Source organism: Artemia franciscana, chromosome 10 (assembly GCF_032884065.1).
Source record: "Artemia franciscana chromosome 10, ASM3288406v1, whole genome shotgun sequence".
Classification (NCBI taxonomy): domain Eukaryota; kingdom Metazoa; phylum Arthropoda; class Branchiopoda; order Anostraca; family Artemiidae; genus Artemia; species Artemia franciscana.
The window spans coordinates 39,904,392-39,925,301 of NC_088872.1; the positions used below are offsets into that span (position 1 = coordinate 39,904,392).

At 32.2% G+C, this 20,910-nt stretch overlaps 1 protein-coding gene across 4 annotated transcripts in view; it reads left to right on the forward strand.

Annotated features, from left to right (window-relative positions):
• Positions 1-1,055, forward strand: part of LOC136032182 (uncharacterized) — a 107,848-nt gene extending 106,793 nt beyond the window's left edge. For 3 of the 4 annotated variants that reach the window (XM_065712379.1, XM_065712376.1, XM_065712377.1), the window contains one exon: positions 775-923. The gene's annotated coding sequence lies outside the window, so the exon portion shown is untranslated. Of the gene's footprint in view, positions 1-774 lie in introns of all 4 variants that reach the window. The other variant, XM_065712378.1, reaches the window with a different exon arrangement.
• Positions 1,056-20,910: the final 19,855 nt, after the last annotated feature.

Below are 20,910 nucleotides of genomic sequence, written 5' to 3' on the forward strand. Positions count from 1 at the left end.
TGTACAATATCTTACCTTTAACAGAAGCCAAAATTCTATTGCTTTGCCAGTCAGTGGCACCAATTCACGGAAATGTTGGGGGGATGTTTTTTCAATCTAAGGGTGAAACCTTGCCCCCCTCCAGTTGGTGCCATTGTTTTTGGTACTAGGAAAAGTGTTTAATTTTCTAATAGTTTTTTTATAATTTATTTAAAAACGGTATTTCCGAGAGCTCAGGAACCATTTGCGGGCAAAGTACAAAATTAACGTGAAATTTCACTACTGATTTTATCAAATGACTGCTAGTCTGACTAATCAAAAATATGTATTGTAACAAAATCTTTAATTGCGTTAAGACTCTCTCTAGAAAATACTTTTTAAAAAGACGCGCGATTGCCTGAAACTGACAATGTCGGGTTTAGTGTTGTTTTGTTTTGTTGTATCGTTTGATCATTAAACGATAAAATAAAAGACAAATGATATTTAAAAAAATGCAAGGAAAACATTTCTCAGTATTATGTTTTCTGGGAATAAGAATACAACTGTTTTAGATTTTTAATTAGTTAGTATGTAAAATACTTTACATCCCGCATCTTTGTTAAGAATTTTTGTTTTTTATAATTGTGCAGTTACTAATGGACTTGGATAGCACTTTACAATATAGAGAACACATTAAAAAAAGAAACCAAACTTCAACCTCAGCATTGATGGCGTGTCTTTTTTTTTATAATGAAAACCGTTCTGTGTACATACACTGAAAACTTGAACTGGTATTAAAATAATTTTTCTTTTTAGGACATTAGCCAAGACTGTTTAAGGTGCTGACTGGGCGATTGATACCATGCACTTGATAAAACTGCGTGTATATCTTTTTAAGAAGTGATTGTGTGTGATTTTTCTCTTGCTTTATAATTGTACAGTACTAAGAAGACGTAAACGTGTAATGATTTGATTTAGATACTTAAGGACTCAAATCTGTTCAACTATATTGGGTTTACTAACTCTAAGTGAATAAGTTACACAAAATTAATGTTTTTCTTCATATTCTAGTTTAAATAAATCGTCTAAATATCTAACTTGTTCTCTGCCCTCCTGGTAGCACCCTTAAACCTGTCTTATGAGAAAAATATTTTCACTTTAGCGGAAATATATTGTGGTTGCATACCCATCAGGGCTTCCACATTAGTATTTTTAGTATTCTGTTCCTTTATGAAAACAATCCTACAACTTTTGGAAGCGGATGTATATAAATCAGATTTTTTTTTTGTTGGAAAAATTTAATGTCTCGATATTTTTTTTTTTTTTTAGAGAAGAGGGGCAGAGACTTGAAGCCTCTTCTTCAACCATCGAAGAGTGGTGACTAATGCGTTGAGGAGGGGAGATCCCCTTTCAAATGCGGAATAATTTCTGTTCGTTTTAAGTCTTAATGTCGCTCCTAACTTTCAGTTAAAAAAATCTTGTTTTCTTTTAGTCAATACTAACAAGGACCAACTAGTGCAACTTCTTACAAGAATTAAAGAAAACCCAAAACTTTCAATTCAGTTGAACGAAACAACTGATATTACCAAATTGGCTCAGTTGTTATTATAAGTCAGGTACATTTATAAAGGTTCGTGGATGAAGAATTATTATTTTTTCGTCCTTATAAAGACCATACTACAGGAAAAGACACAAATATATTGTAAAGTTCACAAATTTTTATTACTGAAGGTTTGGAAAGAAAAAATACTGTTGAATATGCACAGACGGGGTAGGAGCAATGACGGACAAACATATTAGTTTTGAGTCATTTGGTCAAGCTGCTCATTATAATCATATAACTTTTATTCACTGCCATATTCTGCAAGAGGCGCTTGCTGAAAAAAACTTGGCACCAGAATTAAGAGCTTAGACTCAGAATTATTTTATTAAGAGCCATGCCCTTAACAGCCGTTTATTTTCAAATCTCTGTAAGGATACGGATTCCAAATACACAAATTTATTGTTACATGAAAAAGTAAGATAGTTGTGTAGAGGTTGAAGTTTAAGAATATTATCAAACAGTTCGTCGTCACGAACGGTAAGTAAGGAGCGACCCGGCTCAATAGTAACCGAAAATCTAAAAACGGAATTTTGATGCCAATAGATATATAAAAATAATTAAAAAGTAAAAATAAAAAGTAAAAAAAACATTTTTGAAACAAAACTGTTAAATGAGAAAATTTGCCACTTGACAGTAATTCAAGAATAATAACTATTTTTTTCTGTTCATCTTGAAAATAAAAGCTTTTAAAGAAAAGAAAGCAAAGGCAATTTTGACAAAAACTTAGTATCCCTCAAAATTGGCGTCTTATCAAAATGAAAACTGCATTGGAATCAGCATGGTCAAAAATCTAACGCGGGAGAATTACCGTCCCCCACCTCGAAAAATCATTAAAATCCCTTTTTGGTATTTGTGGCAATGATACGTCTCCTTTTTTCCACCGGGGCTAGCGGGCTATCAAAACATCATAGAAACATGTTTAATACCTCATTTTAAGGAAATGAATACAACTAGTCACTCTAGAAAGAGCCGGCTCGCTACATCGAGTCGGCTCTTTTTAAAAGGAAATTGCTGCATATACTGCATTCTATAATCAACAAAAAATAATTTTTTGAAGTATAAAAATTTGAAGTAAATCATAACATGCTTGATGATGCGAAAAACGCTTATCTTTTGACAATATAATATTACACAAACATACTTTGAAACTTACTTCCCTGAGATATGGTTCCATATTTGACCAATTTTGCTGTTTTATTCCCTATGGTTCGTCTTTTAATTTTGTAATCTACTTGAAAAAGAACTGCAGACTTTATCCTGTACGTTACATTAATCATGGTTTCAGTTGTTGCACAGTGACATCTGCAACCTTGCAAAAGCCGAACATGGCAATTCTCTTTTTTTTTCTTGTTTTAAGAGAAGCTTGGCACTTTGAAAACATGTTGGACTTATATCCCAGTTTGAGGTTTCGAACCATCAGCCCCTGAGCTAAAGGCCCCGCATGTTTTTACTGTACGAGCCTGCTCTTCATAGTAATTGTTACCAAATGGTATAAGACGATTAAAAGACGAACCATATTCCATAGTTACCAAAAATAAAAAAATGCGTTTAAAGACAAAGCTACATAATGAGAAAAATGGCTATCTGACAGTGATTCAGAAAAGGTAGCTATTTTTTCCGCTAACCTTAAAAATAAAAGTTTATAATGAAAAGAAAACTAAGGTGATTTGAAAAAAAAACTTTATAACTCTTCAAATCGTTGTCTGATCGAAACAAAACTGCACCAATGAAATCAATATGGTCAAAAACCTAGTACAGGAGAATTACAAAAATACTTTTTGGTTTTTTTAGCACTAATATATCTCCCTTTTTTTCTTTTTTTTCATCGGGGTTAACAGGCTATCAGAACATCATAGAGAAATGTTTGATAGCTCATTTTAAATATACTTGTTACATCTAGCACTTTTATAAGTAAGAAAAAATCATTTGTAAAGTAATGTAAATTTTTTGCAAAAAGAATGTCTTTTTGTATACAAGATCGTGGCTACAGCAATAACTGAAATCAGATAGTGCCCCTTCTACAATCAACAAAAATTTTTCGAATTCTAAGATTTTAAAATAAATGATATCATTCTTGATGATGAGGAAAACAATTATCAATTGTCAAGATAATAGAACAAAAATATTTTCTAAACTTGCTGCCTGGGGTAGGGTCTTTTTGAAAACTTTAATATGGTTTGCAGTTGCCGCGCAGCGATAGAAGCAACCTAATAAAAGACAAAGGTGGCCAATTCTTGTTTTTAATTAAATGGTTCAAGCTGTACCTGCAACCTATCACAAGATGAACCACAGCCCACAACATATTTTACCGACTTTTTTATTCCCTTTTGTACGTCTATTAATATTCTAGTTTAGAAAGAGCCGTAGGCTTTTTGCTGTGTGTTACTTTAGTATGGTCTGCAGTTGTCGCGCAGCGATAGCTGCAACCTAATAAAAGACGAAGGTGACCTATTCATGTTTTTAATTAAAAGGTTCCAGCTGTAGCCGCAACCCATCAAAAGACGAACCACAGCCCATAGTAACCAAAAGTAAAAAACTCATTTTTTAAACAAAACTGCTAAATGAGAAAATTTGCCACTTGACAGTGATTCATGAATTGTAACTATTTTTCCTGTCCACCTTGAAAATAAAAGTTTTTAACGAAAAGAAAACTACGATGATTTTGACAAAAACTTAATGTCCCTCGAAATTGGCGTCTGATCAAAATGAAAACTGCATTGGAATCAGAATTGTCCAAAACCTAACACGGGAGAATTACAGTCCCGCACATTGAAAAACCATTAAAATCCCTCTTTGGTATTTGTTACAATGGTACATCTCCTTTTTTCCACCGGGGCTAGCAGGCTATCAGAATATCATAGAAATATGTTTAATAACTCATTTTAAAGGAAATGACTACAACTAGTCGCTCTAGAAAGAGCCGGCTCGCTACATCGAGTCGGCTCTTTCTAAAAGGAAATTGCTGCATATACTGCATTCTATAATGAACAAAAAATAATTTTTTGAATTTTAAAAATCCAAAGTAAATCAAAACATGGTTGATGATGTGACAAACACTTATCTTTTGACAATATAATATAACACGAACATACTTTAAAACTCACTTCCCTGGGATATGTTTCCATATTTGACCAAATTTGCTGTTACTCTTTTAATTTTGTAATCTAATTGAAAAAGAACTAGGCTTTTTCCTGTATGTTACATTAATCATGGTTCCAGCGTTTGCACAGCAACAGCTGCACCCTAGTAAAAGGCGAACATATTTATTTTTTTTTTTGGTAATTGTAATGGTCGTCTTTGTAGTAATTGTTACCAAATGGTTTATTACTGTTAAAAGACGAACCATAGCCCATAGTTACCAAAAAAAAATGTGTTTAAAAACAAAGCTGTCTAATGAGAAAAAATGGTTCGTGTTTTAATTTTGTAATCTAATTGAAAAAGAACTGTAGGCTTTTTCCTGTATGTTAGATTAACCATAATTCCAGTGGTTGCACAGTGACAACTGCAACCTTGCAAAAGCCGAACATGGCAATTCTGTTTTTTTTTTTCTTGTTTTAAGAGCAGCTTGGCACTTTGAAAACATGTTGGACCTATAATCCAGTCTGAAGTTTCGAACCATCAGCCCCTGAGTTGAAGGCCCCGCATGCTTCCACTGTGCCAACCTGCTCTTTGTAGTAATTGTTACCAAATGGTTTATGACTGTTAAAAGACGAACCATAGCCCATAGTTACCAAAAAAAATGTGTTTAAAAACAAAGCTGTCTAATGAGAAGAATGGCTAGCTGGCAGTGACTCAGAAATGGTAACTATGTTTTTTGCTAACCTTAAAAATAAAAATTTATAATAAAAAGAAGACTATGGTGATCTGAAAGAAATTTATAACCCTTCAAATCGGTGTCGGATCGCAACAAAAACTGCACCAATAAAATCAGCATGGTCAAAAATCTAGTACAGGGGAGTTACTGTCCCCCACCTTGAAAAACAAGTAAAATCACTTTTTGTTTTTTTAGAACAGATATATCTCCCTTTTTTTCTTTTTTTTCCATTGTGGTTAAAAGGCTATCAGAACATCATAGAGAGATGTTTGGTAGTTCATCTATATATATATAAAATTTTAAATAAAGTTGTCACATCTAGTCTCTTTTATAAGTAAGAAAAAAAACTTACATATAAAACTTGAGACAAAAACACGAGAGAATTACAGTCCCGCACATTGAAAAACCATTAAAATCCCTCTTTGGTATTTATTACAATGGTACATCTCCTTTTTTCCACCGGGGCTAGCAGGCTATCAGAACATCATAGAAACATGTTTAATACCTCATTTAAAGGAAATGACTACAACTAGTCGCTCTAGAAAGAGCCGGCTCGCTACATCGAGTCGGCTCTTTCTAAAAGGAAATTGCTGCATATACTGCATTCTATAATCAACAAAAAATAATTTTTTGAATTATAAAGATCTAAAGTAAATCATAACATGCTTGACGATGCGACAAGCACCTATCTTTTGACAATATAATATTGCACAAACATACTTTGAACCTTACTTCCATGGGATATGGTTCCATATTTGACCAATTTTGCTGCTTTATTCCCTGTGGTTCGTGTTTTAATTTTGTAATCTAATTGAAAAAGAACTGTAGGCTTTTTTCTGTATGCTAGATTAACCATAATTCCAGTGGCTGCACAGTGACAACTGCAACCTTGCAAAAGCCGAACATGGCAATTCTGTTTTTTTTGTTTTTTTTTTCTTGTTTTATGAGCAGCTTGGCACTTTGAAAACATGTTGGACCTATAATCCAGTCTGAAGTTTCGAACCATCAGCCCCTGAGTTAATGGCCCCGCATGCTTCCACTTTGCCAACCTGCTCTTTCATTAATTGTTACCAAATGGGTTTATGAATATTAAAAGATGATCCATAGCCCATAGTTACCAAAAATAAAAAAACGCGTTTAAAAGCAAAGCTACCTAATGAGAAAATGGCTATCTGACAGTGATTAAGAAATGGTAACTGTTTTTTTTTTTTTCCGAAAATCTTAAAATTAGAAGTTTATAATGAAAAGAAAACTATGGTGATTTAAAAGAACTTTATAACCCTTCAATTCGGTGTCTGCTTGAAAAAAATGCACCATTGAAATCAACATGGTCAGAAACTTAGTACAGGAGAATTACTGTCCCCCACCTTGAAAAACAAGTAAAACAAAAAAGAAAAAAAACTGAACAAGAAGAAAACTAAAAAAAAGAAAAACTAACAAAAAATAAAAAACTAATATAGAAAAAATAAAGAAAAAATATAAAAAAATAAAAACTAAAAAAAATAATAAAAGCAAAAAAGAAAAAAAAAATAAACAGAAAAAAGACCAACACTAAGAAAAAGAAAAAGAAAAAAATCAATAAGAAAAAAACTAAAAAAAGAGAAAAAACTAAAAAAGAAAAAAACTAAAAAAGAAAAACAAACTAAAAAAAGCAAAAGTTAGAAAAGAAAAAACTAAAAAAGAAAAAAAACAAAAAAAACTACAAAATAAAAAAAAGAAAAAAACAAAAAAAAACAAAAAAGAAAAGACAAAAAAAGTAAAAACTAAAAAAAACTAAAATAGAAAAAAATTAAAAAATAGAAAAACTAAAAAATAAAAAAAAACTGAAAAAAAGGAAAAAAATAAAAAAGGAAAAAAATAAAAAAAGAAAAAACTAAGCTCAATGGCAATCATTAGAAAAATGCGGTGTAGATCTGAATAAAGAATTTGGGGATGGGAGGTGGGGTGGGGGTGGTTCGGTGGGAGGGATTGGGAAAAAACTAAAAAAAGAAAAACTACAAAAAAATTAAAAAAAAATTAAAAAACCTAAAAAGAAAAAAAAAACAAAAAAAAACAAAAAATCTAAAACTAAATAAAACAAAAAACAGCTAAAAAGAAACTAAAAAAAAAAAATCACTGTACATTGATCACATATTCAATAATAGAATCTGTATTAACAGTTACCGCAGTACATTGGCTTTCATGCTCTCTTTCGAATTCGAAGGTGTTACAACCTGTTGCTGGGGTGCGAAAGAAAAACACTGACACCCCACGTGTTGCTGGTGCGCCACAACAACGCGTGCTGACAGACTAGTTTTAAATGAAATTGTTACATCTAGTCAATCAGATAGTCAAAATTGTTACAACTTTAATCTGATAGTGCCCCTTCTACAATCAACAAAAAACAATTTGCCGAATTCCAAGATTTTAAAATAAATGATACCATGCTTGATGATGGAACAAACAATTATCGTTTGACAAGATAATAGAACACAAATATTTTTTAAAACTTGCTACCTGTGTTTTATTCCCTTTTGTTCATCTATTAATATTCTAGTTTAGAAAGAGTTTTTCCTGTGAATCAGAACATCATAAACAGATGTTTGATAGCTCATCTTCTATCTATATAAATTTTGCTAACCAATTCTGCTGTTTTGTTCCCTGTGGTTCGTCTTATAATTTTGTAATCTAATTGAAAAAGAACTGCAGGCTTTATCCTGTACGTTACATTAATCATGGTTTCAGTTGTTGCACAGTGACAGCTGCAACCTTGCAAAAGCCGAACATGGCAATTCTCTTTTTTTTTCTTGTTTTAAGAGCAGCTTGGCACTTTGAAAACATGTTGGACTTATATCCCAGTTTGAGGTTTCGAACCATCAGCCCCTGAGCTAAAGGCCCCGCATGCTTTTACTGTACCAGCCTGCTCTTCATAGTAATTGTTACCAAATGGTATAAGACGATTAAAAGACGAACCATATTTCATAGTTACCAAAAATAAAAAAATGCGTTTAAAAACAAAGCTACCTAATGAGAAAAATGGCTATCTGACAGTGATTCAGAAATGGTAACTATTTTTTCCGCTAACCTTAAAAATAAAAGTTTATAATGAAAAGAAAACTATGGTGATTTGAAAAAAACTTTATAACTCTTCAAATCGGTGTCTGATCGAAACAAAAACTGCACCAATGAAATCAATATGGTCAAAAACCTAGTACAGGAGAACTACAAAAATTTTTTTTGTTTTTTTTAGCACTAATATATCTCCCTTTTTTTCTTTTTTTTTCATCGGGGTTAACAGGCTATCAGAACATCATAGAGAAATGTTTGATAGCTCATTTTAAATATACTTGTTACATCTAGCACTTTTATAAGTAAGAAAAAACCATTTGTAAAGTAATGTCAATTTTTTGCAAAAAGAAAGTCTTTTTGTATACAAGATCGTGGCTGCAGCAATAACTGAAATCAGATAGTGCCCCTTCTACAATCAACAAAAATTTTTCGAATTCTAAGATTTTAAAATAAATGATACCATTCTTGATGATGAGGAAAACAATTATCAATTGTCAAGATAATAGAACAAAAATATTTTTTAAACTTGCTGCCTGGGGTAGGGTCTTTTTGCAAACTTTATTATGGTTTGCAGTTGCCGCGCAGCGATAGAAGCAACCTAATAAAAGACGAAGGTGGCCAATTCTTGCTTTTAATTAATGGTTCAAGCTGTAGCTGCAACCTATCACAAGATAAACCACAGCCCACAACATATTTTACCGACTTTTTTATTCCCTTTTGTTCGTCTATTAATATTCTAGTTTAGAAAGAGCCGTAGGCTTTTTGCTGTGTGTTACTTTAGTATGGTTTGCAGTTGTCGCGCAGCGATAGCTGCAACCTAATAAAAGACGAAGGTGGCCACTTCATGTTTTTAATTAAAAGGTTCCAGCTGTAGCCGCAACCCATCAAAAGACGAACCACAGCCCATAGTAACCAAAAGTAAAAAACTCATTTTTTAAACAAAACTGCTAAATGAGAAAATTTGCCACTTGACAGTGATCCATGAATTGTAACTATTTTTCTTGTCCACCTTGAAAATAAAAGTTTTTAACGAAAAGAAAACTACGATGATTTTGACAAAAACTTAATGTCCCTCGAAATTGGCGTCTGATCAAAATGAAAACTGCATTGGAATCAGAATTGTCCAAAACCTAACACGGGAGAATTACAGTCCCGCACATTGAAAAACCATTAAAATCCCTCTTTGGTATTCGTTACAATGGTACATCTCTTTTTTTCCACCGGGGCTAGCAGGCTATCAGAATATTATAGAAATATGTTTAATAACTCATTTTAAAGGAAATGACTACAACTAGTCGCTCTAGAAAGAGCCGGCTCGCTACATCGAGTCGGCTCTTTCTAAAAGGAAATTGCTGTATATACTGCATTCTATAATGAACAAAAATAATTTTTTGAATTTTAAAAATCCAAAGTAAATCATAACATGGTTGATGATGTGACAAACACTTATCTTTTGACAATATAATATAACACGAACATACTTTAAAACTCACTTCCCTGGGATATGTTTCCATATTTAGCCAAATTTGCTATTCCTCTTTTAATTTTGTAATCTAATTGAAAAAGAACTAGGCTTTTTCCTGTATGTTACATTAATCATGGTTCCAGCGTTTGCACAGCAACAGCTGCACCCTAGTAAAAGGCGAACATAGCAATTCTTTTTTTGTGGTAATTGTAATGGTCGTCTTTGTAGTAATTGTTACCAAATGGTTTATTACTGTTAAAAGACGAACCATAGCCCATAGCTACCAAAAAAAAAATGTGTTTAAAAACAAAGCTGTCTAATGAGAAAAAATGGTTCGTGTTTTAATTTTGTAATCTAATTGAAAAATAACTGTAGGCTTTTTCCTGTATGTTAGATTAACCGTAATTCCAGTGGTTGCACAGTGACAACTGCAACCTTGCAAAAGCCGAACATGGCAATTATGTTTTTTTTTTGTTTTTTTTTCTTGTTTTAAGAGCAGCTTGGCACTTTGAAAACATGTTGGACCTATAATCCAGTCTGAAGTTTCGAACCATCAGCCCCTGAGTTGAAGGCCCCGCATGCTTCCACTGTGCCAACCTGCTCTTCGTAGTAATTGTTACCAAATGGTTTATGACTGTTAAAAGACGAACCATAGCCCATAGTTACCAAAAAAAAATGTGTTTAAACGCAAAGCTGTCTAATGACAAAAATGGCTAGCTGGCAGTGACTCAGAAATGGTAACTATGTTTTCTGCTAACCTTAAAAATAAAAATTTATAATCAAAAGAAGACTATGGTGATCTGAAAGAAATTTATAACCCTTCAAATCGGTGTCTGATCGAAACAAAAACTGCACCAATAAAATCAACATTGTCAAAAATCTATTACAGGGGAGTTACTGTCCGCCACCTTGAAAAACAAGTAAAATCACTTTTTGTTTTTTTAGAACAGATATATCTTCCTTTTTTTCTTTTTTTTTCCATTGTGATTAAAAGGCTATCAGAAACTCATAGAAACATGTTTAATACCTCATTTAAAGGAAATGAGTACAACTAATCGCTCTAGAAAGAGACGGCTCGCTACATCGATTCGGCTCTTTCTAAAAGGAAATTGCTGCATATACTGCATTCTATAATCAACAAAAAATAATTTTTTGAATTATAAAGATTAAAAGTAAATCATAACATGCTTGATGATGCGACAAGCACCTATCTTTTGACAATATAATATTGCACAAACATACTTTGAACCTTACTTCCATGGGATATGGTTCCATATTTGACCAATTTTGCTGCTTTATTCCCTGTGGTTCGTGTTTTAATTTTGTAATCTAATTGAAAAAGAACTGTAGGCTTTTTTCTGTATGTTAGATTAACCATAATTCCAGTGGCTGCACACTGACAACTGCAACCTTGCAAAATCCGAACATGGCAATTTTTTTTTTGTTTTTTTTTTCTTGTTTTATGAGCAGCTTGGCACTTTGAAAACATGTTGGACCTATAATCCAGTCTGAAGTTTCGAACCATCAGCCCCAGAGTTAATGGCCCCGCATGTTTCCACTTTGCCAACCTGCTCTTTCATTAATTGTTACCAAATGGGTTTATGAATATTAAAAGATGATCCAGAGCCCATTGCTACCAAAAATAAAAAAAACGCGTTTAAAAACAAAGCTACCTAATGAGAAAATTGCTATCTGACAGTGATTAAGAAATGGTAACTGTTTTTTTCCGCTAACCTTAAAATTAAAAGTTTATAATGAAAAGAAAACGATGGTGATTTAAAAGAACTTTATAACCCTTAAATTTAGTGTCTGCTTGAAAAAAATGCACCATTGAAATCAACATGGTCAGAAACTTAGTACAGGAGAATTACTGTCCCCCAAAAAATAAAAAAATAAATAATAAAAAAAAGTATAAAAAAAGAAAAACTAAAAAAAAATAATAAAAGCAAAAAAGAAAAAAACTAAACAGAAAAAAGACCAACACTAAGAAAAAGAAAAAAATCAAAAAGAAAAAAAGAAAAAAACTAAAAAAAGAGAAAAAACTAAAAAAGAAAAAAACTAAAAAAGAAAAAAAACTAAAAAAGCAAAAATTGGAAAAGAAAAAACTAAAAAAGAAAAAAACCAAAAAAACTACAAAATAAAAAAAAAGAAAAAAAACAAAAAAAAACAAAAAAGAAAAGACAAAAAAAGTAAAAACTAAAAAACAAAAACTAAAATAGAAAAAAATTAAAAAATAGAAAAACTAAAAAATAAAAAAATTGAAAAAAAGGAAAAAAAATAAAAAAGGAAAAAAAAATAAAAAAAGAAAAAACTAAGCTCAATGGCAATCATTAGAAAAATGCGGTGTAGATCTGAATACAGAATTTGGAGATGGGAGGTGGGGTGGGGTTGGTTCGGTGGGAGGGATTGGGAAAAACTAAAAAAAGAAAAACTAAAAAAAAATAAAAAAAAAATAAAAAAAAATTAAAAAAACTAAAAAGAAATAAAAAAAAACAAAAAAAACAAAAAATCTAAAACTAAATAAAACAAAAAACAGCTAAAAGGAAACTAAAAAAAAATCACTGTGCATTGATCACATATTCAATAATAGAATCCGTATTAACAGTTACCGCAGTACATTGGCTTTCATGCTCTCTTTCGAATTCAAAGGTGTTACAACCTGTTACTGGGGTGAGAAAGAAAAACACTGACACCCCAAGTGTTGCTGGTGCGCCACGCATTGCTGTGGCGCGCAGCGCCACAAAAACGCGTGCTGACAGACTAGTTTTAAATGAAATTGTTACATCTAGTCAATCAGATAGTCAAAATTGTTATAACTTTAATCTAATAGTGCCCCTTCTACAATCAACAAAAAAAAAATTTGCCGAATTCCAAGATTTTAAAATAAATGATACCATGCTTCATGATGGATCAAACAATTATCGTTTGACAAGATAATAGAACACAAATATTTTTTAAAACTTGCTACCTGTGTTTTATTCCCTTTTGTTCATCTATTAATATTCTAGTTTAGAAAGAGTTTTTCCTGTGAATCAGAACATCATAAACAGATGTTTGATAGCTCATCTTCTATCTATATAAATTTTGCTAACCAATTCTGCTGTTTTATTCCCTGTGGTTCGTCTTATAATTTTGTAATCTAATTGAAAAAGAACTGCAGACTTTATCCTGTACGTTACATTAATCATGGTTTCAGTTGTTGCACAGTGACAGCTGCAACCTTGCAAAAGCCGAACATGGCAATTCTCTTTTTTTTCTTGTTTTGTTACCAAAAAAAAAATGTGTTTAAAAACAAAGCTGTCTAATGAGAAAAAATGGTTCGTGTTTTAATTTTTTAATCTAATTGAAAAAGAACTGTAGGCTTTTTCCTGTATGTTAGATTAACCATAATTCCAGTGGTTGCACAGTGACAACTGCAATCTTGCAAAAGCCGAACATGGCAATTCTGTTTTTTTGTTGTTTTTTTTTCTTGTTTTATGAGCAGCTTGGCACTTTGAAAACATGTTGGACCTATAATCCAGTCTGAAGTTTAGAACCATCAGCCCCTGAGTTGAAGGCCCCGCATGCTTCCACTGTGCCAACCTGCTCTTTGTAGTAATTGTTACCAAATGGTTTATGACTGTTAAAAGACGAACCATAGCCCATAGTTACCAAAAAAAAAATGTGTTTAAAAACAAAGCTGTCTAATGAGAAAAATGGCTAGCTGGCAGTGACTCAGAAATGGTAACTATGTTTTCTGCTAACCTTAAAAATAAAAATTTATAATCAAAAGAAGACTATGGTGATCTGAAAGAAATTTATAACCCTTCAAATCGGTGTCTGATCGAAACAAAAACTGCACCAATAAAATCAACATGGTCAAAAATCTAGTACAGGGGAGTTACTGTCCCCCACCTTGAAAAACAAGTAAAATCACTTTTTTTTTTAGAACAGATATATCTCCCTTTTTTCTTTTTTTTCCATTGTGGTTAAAAGGCTATCAGAACATCATAGAGAGATGTTTGGTAGTTCATCTATATATGTATAAAATTTTAAATAAAGTTGTCACATCTAGTCTCTTTTAAGTAAGAAGAAAAACTTACTTATAAAACTTGAGACAAAAACACGGGAGAATTACAGTCCCGCACATTGAAAAACCATTAAAATTCCTCGTTGGTATTTGTTACAATGGTACATCTCCTTTTTTTCCACCGGGGCTAGCAGGCTATCAGAACATCATAGAAACATGTTTAATGCCTCATTTAAAGGAAATGACTACAACTAGTCGCTCTAGAAAGAGCCGGCTCGCTACATCGAGTCGGCTCTTTCTAAAAAGGAAATTGCTGCATATACTGCATTCTATAATCAACAAAAAATAATTGTTTGAATTATAAAGATCAAAGTAAATCATAACATGCTTGATGATGCGACAAGCACCTATCTTTTGACAATATAATATTACACAAACATACTTTGAACCTTACTTCCATGGGATATGGTTCCATATTTGACCAATTTTGCTGCTTTATTCCCTGTGGTTCGGGTTTTAATTTTGTAATCTAATTGAAAAATAACTGTAGGCTTTTTCCTGTATGTTAGATTAACCATAATTCCAGTGGCTGCACAGTGACAACTGCAACCTTGCAAAAGCCGAACATGGCAATTCTGTTTTTTTTGTTTTTTTTCTTGTTTTATGAGCAGCTTGGCACTTTGAAAACATGTTGGACCTATAATCCAGTCTGAAGTTTCGAACCATCAGCCCCTGAGTTAATGGCCCCGCATGCTTCCACTTTGCCAACCTGCTCTTTCATTAATTGTTACCAAATGGGTTTATGAATATTAAAAGATGATCCATAGCCCATAGTTACCAAAAATAAAAAAAACGCGTTTAAAAACAAAGCTACCTAATGAGAAAATGGCTATCTGACAGTGATTAAGAAATGGTAACTGTTTTTTTCCGCTAACCTTAAAATTAAAAGTTTATAATGAAAAGAAAACTATGGTGATTTAAAAGAACTTTATAACCCTTCAATTCGGTGTCTGCTTGAAAAAAAATGCACCATTGAAATAAACATGGTCAGAAACTTAGTACAGGAGAAATACTGTCCCCCACTTGAAAAACAAGTAAAACAAAAAAGAAAAAAAAACTGAAAAAGAAGAAAACTAAAAAAAAGAAAAACTAACAAAAAATAAAAAACTAAATAATAAAAAAAATATAAAAAAAGAAAAACTAAAAAAAAATAATAAAAGCAAAAAAGAAAAAAAAAATAAACAGAAAACAGACCAACACTAAGAAAAAGAAAAAAATCAAAAAGAAAAAAGAAAAAAACTAAAAAAAGAGAAAAACCTAAAAAAGAAAAAAACTATAAAAGAAAAACAAACTAAAAGAAGCAAAAGTTAGAAAAGAAAAAACTAAAAAAGAAAAAAAATCAAAAAACTACAAAATAAAAAAAGAAAAAAACAAAAAAAAACAAAAAACAAAAACGAAGACAAAAAAGTAAAAACTAAAAAAAAACTAAAATAGAAAAAAATTAAAAAATAGAAAACTAAAAAATAAAAAAAATAAAAAAAAGGAAAAAAATAAAAAAGGAAAAAAAGAAAAAACTAAGCTCAATGGCAATGATTAGAAAAATGCTGTATAGATCTGAATACAGAATTTGGGGATGGGAGGTGGGGTGGGGTTGGTTCGGTGGGAGAGATTGGGAAAAAACTAAAAAAAGAAAAACTAAAAAAAAATTAAAAAAACTAAAAAGAAAAAAAAATTAAAACTAAATAAAACAAAAAACAGCTAAAAAGAAACTAAAAAAAAACATCGCTGTACATTTATCACATATTCAATAATAGAATCTGTATTAACAGCTACAGCAGTACATTGGCTTTCATGCTCTCTTTCGAATTCGAAGGTGTTACAACCTGTTGCTGGGGTGCAAAAGAAAAACACTGACACCCCACGTGTTGCTGGTGCGCCACGCATTGCTGTGGCACGCAGCGCCACAACAACGCGTGCTGACAGACTAGTTTTAAATGAAATTGTTACATCTAGTCAATCAGATAGTCAAAATTGTTACAACTTTAATCAGATAGTGCCCCTTCTACAATCAACAAAAAACAATTTGCCGAATTCCAAGACTTTAAAATAAATGATACCATGCTTGATGATGGAACAAACAATTATCGTTTGACAAGATAATAGAACACAAATATTTTTTAAAACTTGCTACCTGTGTTTTATTCCCTTTTGTTCATCTATTAATATTCTAGTTTAGAAAGAGTTTTTCCTGTGAATCAGAACATCATAAACAGATGTTTGATAGCTCATCTTCTATCTATATAAATTTTGCTAACCAATTCTGCTGTTTTGTTCCCTGTGGTTCGTCTTATAATTTTGTAATCTAATTGAAAAAGAACTGCAGACTTTATCCTGTACGTTACATTAATCATGGTTTCAGTTGTTGCACAGTGACAGCTGCAACCTTGCAAAAGCCGAACATGGCAATTCTCTTTTTTTTCTTGTTTTAAGAGCAGCTTGGCACTTTGAAAACATGTTGGACTTATATCCCAGTTTGAGGTTTCGAACCATCAGCCCCTGAGCTAAAGGCTCCACATGCTTTTACTGTACCAGCCTGCTCTTCATAGTAATTGTTACCAAATGGTATAAGACGATTAAAAGACGAACCATATTCCATAGTTACCAAAAATAAAAAAATGCGTTTAAAAACAAAGCTACCTAATGAGAAAAATGGCTATCTGACAGTGATTCAGAAATGGTAACTATTTTTTCCGCTAACCTTAAAAATAAAAGTTTATAATGAAAAGAAAACTATGGTGATTTGAAAAAAAACTTTATAACTCTTCAAATCGGTGTCTGATCGAAACAAAAACTGCACCAATGAAATCAATATGGTCAAAAACCTAGTATAGGAGAATTACAAAAATATCTTTTGGTTTTTTAGCACTAATATATCTCCCTTTTTTTCTTTTTCTTTTTCATCGGGGTGTCAGGCTATCAGAACATAATAGAGAAATGTTTGATAGCTCATTTTAAATATACTTGTTACATCTAGCACTTTTATAAGTAAGAAAAAACCATTTGTAAAGTAATGTCAATTTTTTGCAAAAAGAAAGTCTTTTTGTATACAAGATCGTTGCTGCAGCAATAACTGAAATCAGATAGTGCCCCTTCTACAATCAACAAAAATTTTTCGAATTCTAAGATTTTAAAATAAATGATACCATTCCTGATGATGAGGAAAACAATTATCAATTGTCAAGATAATAGAACAAAAATATTTTTTAAACTTGCTGCCTGGGATGGGGTCTTTTTGCAAACTTTAATATGGTTTGCAGTTGCCGCGCAGCGATAGAAGCAACCTAATAAAAGACTAAGGTGGCCAATTCTTGTTTTTAATTAAATGGTTCAAGCTGTAGCTGCAACCTATCACAAGATGAACCACAGTCCAAAACATATTTTACCGACTTTTTTACTCCCTTTTGTTCGTCTATTAATATTCTAGTTTGGAAAGAGCCGTAGGCTTTTTGCTGTGTGTTACTTTAGTATGGTTTGCAGTTGTCGCGCAGCGATAGCTGCAACCTAATAAAAGACGAAGGTGGCCACTTCATGTTTTTAATTAAAAGGTTCCAGCTTTAGCCGCAATCCATCAAAAGACGAACCACAGCCCATAGTAACCAAAAGTAAAAAACTCATTTTTTAAACAAAACTGCTAAATGAGAAAATTTGCCACTTGACAGTGATTCATGAATTGTAACTATTTTTCCTGTCCACCTTGAAAATAAAAGTTTTTAACGAAAAGAAAACTACGATGATTTTGACAAAAACTTAATGTCCCTCGAAATTGGCGTCTGATCAAAATGAAAACTGCATTGGAATCAGAATTGTCCAAAACCTAACACGGGAGAATTACAGTCCCGCACATTGAAAAACCATTAAAATCCCTCTTTGGTATTTATTATACCATTGAAATCAACATGGTCAGAAACTTAGTAAAGGAGAATTACTGTCCCCCACCTTGAAAAACAAGTAAAACAAAAAAAAGAAAAAAAACTAAAAAAGAAGAAAACTAAAAAAAGAAAAACTAACAAAAAATAAAAAACTAAATAATAAAAAAATATAAAAATAGAAAAACAAAAAAAAAATAATAAAAGCAAAAAAGAAAAAAAAATAAACAGAAAACAGACCAACACTAAAAAAATAATAAAAAATAAAAAAGGAAAAAAAAAAGAAAAACTAAGCTCAATGGCAATCATTAGAAAAATGCGGTGTAAATCTGAATACAGAATTTGGGGATGGAAGGTGGGGTTGGGTTGGATCGATGGGAGGGATTGGGAAAAAAATAAAAAAAGAAAAACAAAAAAAAATTAAAAAAATTAAAAAAACTAAAAAGAAATAAAAAAACAAAAAATCTAAAACTAAATAAAACAAAAAACAGCTAAAAAGAAACTAAAAAAAAAATCACTGTACATTGATCACATATTCAATAATAGAATCTGTATTAACAGTTACCGCAGTACATTGGCTTTCATGCTCTCTTTCGAATTCGAAGGTGTTACAACCTGTTGCTGGGGTGCAAAAGAAAAACACTGACACCCCACGTGTTGCTGGTGCGCCACGCATTGCTGTGGCACGCAGCGCCACAACAACGCGTGCTGACAGACTAGTTTTAAATGAAATTGTTACATCTAGTCAATCAGATAGTCAAAATTGTTACAACTTTAATCAGATAGTGCCCCTTCTACAATCAACAAAAACAATTTGCCGAATTCCAAGATTTTAAAATAAATGATACCATGCTTGATGATGGAACTAACAATTATCGTTTGACAAAATAATGGAACACAAATATTTTTTAAAACTTGCTACCTGTGTTTTATTCCCTTTTGTTCATCTATTAATATTCTAGTTTAGAAAGAGTTTTTCCTGTGAATCAGAACATCATAAACAGATGTTTGATAGCTCATCTTCTATCTATATAAATTTTGCTAACCAATTCTGCTGTTTTATTCCCTGTGGTTCGTCTTATAATTTTGTAATCTAATTGAAAAAGAACTGTAGGCTTTTTCCTGTATGTTAGATTAACCATAATTCCAGTGGCTGCACAGTGACAACTGCAACCTTGCAAAAGCCGAACATGGCAATTCTCTTTTTTTTCTTGTTTTAAGAGCAGCTTGGCACTTTGAAAACATGTTGGACTTATAACCGAGTTTGAGGTTTCAAACCCTCAGCCCCTGAGTCAAAGGCCCACTGTGCCTTTAACTCTTAAAAAGGCCCTACATACTTCCTCTGCGCCAACCTGCTCTTTGCAGTAATTGTTACCAAATGGCTTATGACTACTAAAAGATGAACCATAGCCCAAAGTTACCGAAAATAAAAAAACGCGTTTAAAAACAAAGCTACCTAATAAGAAAAATGGCTATCTGACAGTGATTCAGAAATGGTAACTGTTTTTTCCGTAACCTTAAAAATAAAAGTTCATAATGACAAGAAAACTATGATGATTTGAAAGAACTTTATCAAACAGTTCGTGGTAACGAACTGTAGTAAGGAGCGACCCGGCTCAATCGTAACCGAAACTCTAAAAAATGGAATTTTGATACCAATAGTTACATCAAAAGAATCGCATTTTAATGCTGATTTTAAATATATAAGTTTCATCAAGATCAGTTATACCCATCAAAAGTTACGACCCTGAGAAAACTTGCCTCATTTTAGAAAATAGGGGGAAACACCCCCTAAAAGTCATACAATCTTAACGTTTTTCAGTCAATACGACTGAACACTCAGTCGATACGATCACGCCTGAAAAAAAAAACAACAAAAAACAAACAGAAAAACAAACAAACACGCATCCGTGATCTGTCTTCTGGCAAAAAATGTGAAATTCCACATTTTTGTAGATAGGAGCTTGAAACTTCTACAAGAAGTTTCTCTGATACGCTGAATATGATGATGTGATTTTCGTTAAGATTGTATGACGTTTAGGGGGTGTTTCCCCCTATTTTGTAAATTGAGGCAAATTTTCTCAGGCTCGTAACTTTTTATGCGTATAACTGATCTTGATGAAACTTATATATTTAAAATCAGCATCAAAATTTGATTCTTTTAATGTAACTATCGGTATTAAAATTTCATTTTTTAGAGTTTCGGTTACTATTGAGCCGGGTCGCTCCTTACTACAGTTCGTTACCACGAACTGTTTGATAAAACGATGATACGGATGAAACTTACATAATCCCAATTTATAATGCTATACCGGTCCTTTATATAATGTATTATAACTATTGTATATTGTATATAAACTATTGCATTTTCCATCGTATCTTACTAGATTAAATAAAAAAAAAACAAGTCTTTCTTAAGAAAAGCATGTATACTAAAGTGACAATCCAAAGCCGTTTTTTCTAGTAAAGTGCAAATTATGTTCTGTTCTTGAGAAGTTATGGGGGTTTCAAAGACAATTTCCAGACCATTCAACTATGGTGAGCAAAACGGCTGTCTCAAAACTTTGATTGAATGTGTTTTTGGAATCGATACGTGGGGGAAGGGCCTGTTGCCCTCCAATCACTTTTGACTAACAAAAAAGTCACTATCCCTTTCAATTTCCAACCGAATGAGCCTTTTTTGAAGTTTCTATGCCAACAAATGGCAATCTCAAAATTTCTACCAGATGTGTTTCGGAAAAATACGAGATGAGGGAGGGGTATCCACCCTTCGATCACTCTTAATCTTAAAAAGGACATTAGAACTTCTGATTACGAATCCAATGAGCCCCCTCCAACGTTTATACCATCACCCTTTCTATATAAGCCTTATATACCCCAGGGCATAACTTTCAACCCTTGCCCTAGGGGCTGTGGGGGAGGGGGGTTTGTCATCCTTTGAAGTTTCTACTTCAGAGGATGAACTAATAATCGTTTTCTGAAGTTACTACGACGACAAAAAGGTATCTCAAAATTTCTATTAGATACATTTCGGAAAAATACAAGGTGGGCGGGGGGGGGTATCCACCCTTCCATCACTCTGAATCT